Raw genomic sequence first — 3,409 nt, 5'->3', positions numbered from 1 at the left:
TTATGTATATACATTATTACTAATTTACAAATACGTTCTTAAACTTATTATTCTTAAAGCATAAAACAGTAAATAAAGAAGTAAAGCAAACAATTATCTCTTCTAGTTACGACCTTAGTTCTCATACGGTGCTTGTCGTAGGTTGCTAAGCCTTATGAAATTTCCCACATGGAGGATATGAAAAGAAAAATTTTTTTAGGTTTTATATATACATTTTAAATAACCAAACAAAATCATAAATTACTATATCAGTACCACAGAATTCCACTATAATTTATCAAGCGTAGTAACTAAGCTGTATTTTGATCTAAAAAATGAGATTTCAAGCTCACTAAAGACTTACCTTATCATTTGAAATCTTGTGTGAAAAGAACAATATTAACACGATAACATGTCAAAATTGTCTATCTGTTTGGGACCTGTAAATAAGTATCTTTTTATCAAATCCCTTATAAATACAGCAGAGCAATTGTCAAAAAACCCTAAAATTATGCTTTTAGTAGCATATTGATTCCCCTACAATTAATGAAAATGGACAAGTCCACCAGTTTTGTTTGTCAATGTGTGGGACCTGTAGAATAGTACCTTTTTTACCAAATCCCATGTAAATTGGTCAAAATATAGCTGAGTAATTGATCAAAAACCCCAAAATCATGTTTTTACGTGAGCTCTGATCCTCCTAAAAGACACAAAATGGGCAAATCCAACTTTTTTGTACATCAGTATGTTGGTCGCATAAAAATTTTATATTTGTGCTAATTTTCATCTTGATTGCTGTGAATATGATCATCCAGGAGCCCAAAATATACAGTCTAATTCAAAAAATGAAAAAGGGTCCAAACATATTGGACCAAGGTATGACTCTACCAAGTTTCAAGTCAATCGGCTGAGAGATGAGAGTTAATTGAAAAGTGTTTGGAAGAAGAAAAAACAATAGAAAAACAGTACGTCTCTCTTCAAACACATAAAAATGTAACTTCAATTCATCATTCTAATAATTGAATTTCTTCTCTTAATTCCAGGTTTGGTGTTTTTAACAAGAGTCCCCTGAAATATTTTACAAATGCATTTAATTTTAAGTCCTGCCCATGAATATGGGGGTAAATGAGTGAATGAAATGCACTTATTACAAAACATTTTGATGAACTTTTCAATTGTGAGAAAAAACAAGTCATGACTAATGCATATGAATGTTTGAAAGGCTTTATATATCGATAGTAAATGTTACCAATCACTGAAGTATACTGCACTGTCATGAAAATCTCTTCAACACAACCATAAAACATTCTGAAACTGGAGATTATGTTGTGTGTTAGCTATAAAACTGCTAAATGTGAAAATGTCTTTGCATAAATTAAAATTTTGAAAACAAGGGTTACAGCCATTATGTCTCAACAATCTTTGTAATTACAGCTCATCATTATGACTGAAGGACCTGAATTGAATGATTTCAATACAGTGAAAGCAATTACCATGACCTGGATGACAGCAAGAAATAAAGCCCCGAGACAAAAACTTAGCCTCAGGTTTATATGAAAGAGGAATTTTAAGCTGCACTAGTAAAACTGTATTGTAAAAAGTAACACTATAACAATATATTAGTTTAGGAAAGCTTCACTATTACGCATAATCTACAATTGCCTCAGTGTCTAAAATTAAAGTTAATTATATCGTGCAGTGGTTTCAAAGTTTCTAACAACTGAGTTTTATAAAAATTCAATTTAAGATTGGGACAAGATGAAAAAGGTGCAGCGTGAGTAAATATTAAGACCACACTTGTCTTCTAGCAAGTGACTTTAAAAAAATATATTTCCACCCCTTAATTATCTTTTCAATATATCCTTCCTTTACTAATTATATAACAAAAACTTATTCTAACAACAACAAAGAATGTTAATTTTATTTCCTTTTTTTAGTTTTTTTAATTCTTACTGAATCTAATTTCATATTGTTACACATTCATGGTAGATTATATATGTGTACCAATATTTGCCAATGGTAATGCAATACTATTAACACTGCCACATAATGCATATTAATTTATTTAAATAACTTTGTTCTTCTTCTGTTTAAGCAGTTAACATTCAACTTTGTAAAAAAGATAAACTAATCATTTTAACACATTGTGGACAGATCACGAGTTTACTCGTGTTTCATGCAGAGCGTCTTTGTGTGCTATTTATTAAAACGTTGCATTTGAAAGGAGTTGGATGCATTTTATTTTGTTCCAGACGGTTATTATTTTTCTGATTTTTGTTTACAATACCCATATTTTCATAATGGCTTCTTGCAGAAACAAAGTGTTGAGTGAAGATGAGATAATTACTGAACTATTTGATGATAATTTGTCAGATCTTCAAAGTGAAGGTGAAGATTCTGATGTAGATCATTCTAACAGTGACTCTAGCTACAGTGACATTGTTAGACCTACAAAGATACATAAAGTTGTTGTGCTCTCAAATATTCTGAATCAGAAAGTGATGATGATTCTACAAATGTTCCTGTTAGTGATTTGTTTTCCTTTTGAGATAATAATAATTGGTCAGAAATTGATATTCCACAAACTTGGAAATGTTTGAAGGAAATCCAGGGATCACTATAACTCCATCCAAACCCGAAAATATTGCTACCGTGGCAAGTCTAATGTTTAGTGATGACTTGTTTGAAATGTTTTGTCAGGAAATGTGTACCTACCATAATCAAACTGCATAGAAACATAAAATGTCATCTAAAGGACTTCAAACCAAAGCAACAGTCATCATTGAATGAGGACATGATTCCATGGAAAGGACATCTAAGATTCCGAATATACAACCCTGCAAAAATTGTAAAATATGGCTTGCTGGTGAGAATGGTGTGTGAGAGTGACACAGGTTATATTTGCAACATGGAGATTTATACTGGTGAGGGGAAAAAGATGGAAGGAGACTATTCTTTCAGTTCTTGCTCCCAGTATTGGATTGTGGCACCACGTATACCAGGACAATTATTACAACAGTAATTCCATTACAAACCTGTTCCTAGAACATAAAACAAGAGTCTGTGGAACAACCAAGTGTGAATAGAGTGTTGCCACCAAGCCTGAAGTTTCAACAATGAAAAAAGGTGAAACAGCTTTCTGTATAAAAGGTGATGTTCTTGTTTTCATATGGAAAGACAAAAGAGAAGTGAGAATGGTTTCAACCATCCATGACTCATCTGTTTCTACCACAGGAAAGAAAAATATAATAACTGGAGAAGAAATAAAAAATCTGTGTGTGTTCTCCAATACAATGCCCATATGAAAGATGTTGATTGTGCAAATCAGTACCTCTCATACTACACCATTTTCAGAAAAAGAGTGAAATGGTCAAAAAAGGTAGTACTTTATCTAATAAATTGCGGCCTTTTCAATTCATATATAATCTAT

At 31.7% G+C, this 3,409-nt stretch overlaps 1 protein-coding gene across 4 annotated transcripts in view; it reads right to left on the bottom strand.

The window, feature by feature from the left end:
* Positions 1-3,409, bottom strand: part of LOC106466065 (cyclin-dependent kinase 12-like) — a 138,571-nt gene that overhangs the window by 99,148 nt on the left and 36,014 nt on the right. The window lies entirely within an intron of this gene.

This window comes from Limulus polyphemus, unplaced genomic scaffold, assembly GCF_000517525.1.
Source record: "Limulus polyphemus unplaced genomic scaffold, Limulus_polyphemus-2.1.2 Scaffold2140, whole genome shotgun sequence".
NCBI classification, from domain to species: domain Eukaryota; kingdom Metazoa; phylum Arthropoda; class Merostomata; order Xiphosura; family Limulidae; genus Limulus; species Limulus polyphemus.
This window is presented reverse-complemented; position numbering and strand designations above follow the sequence as displayed.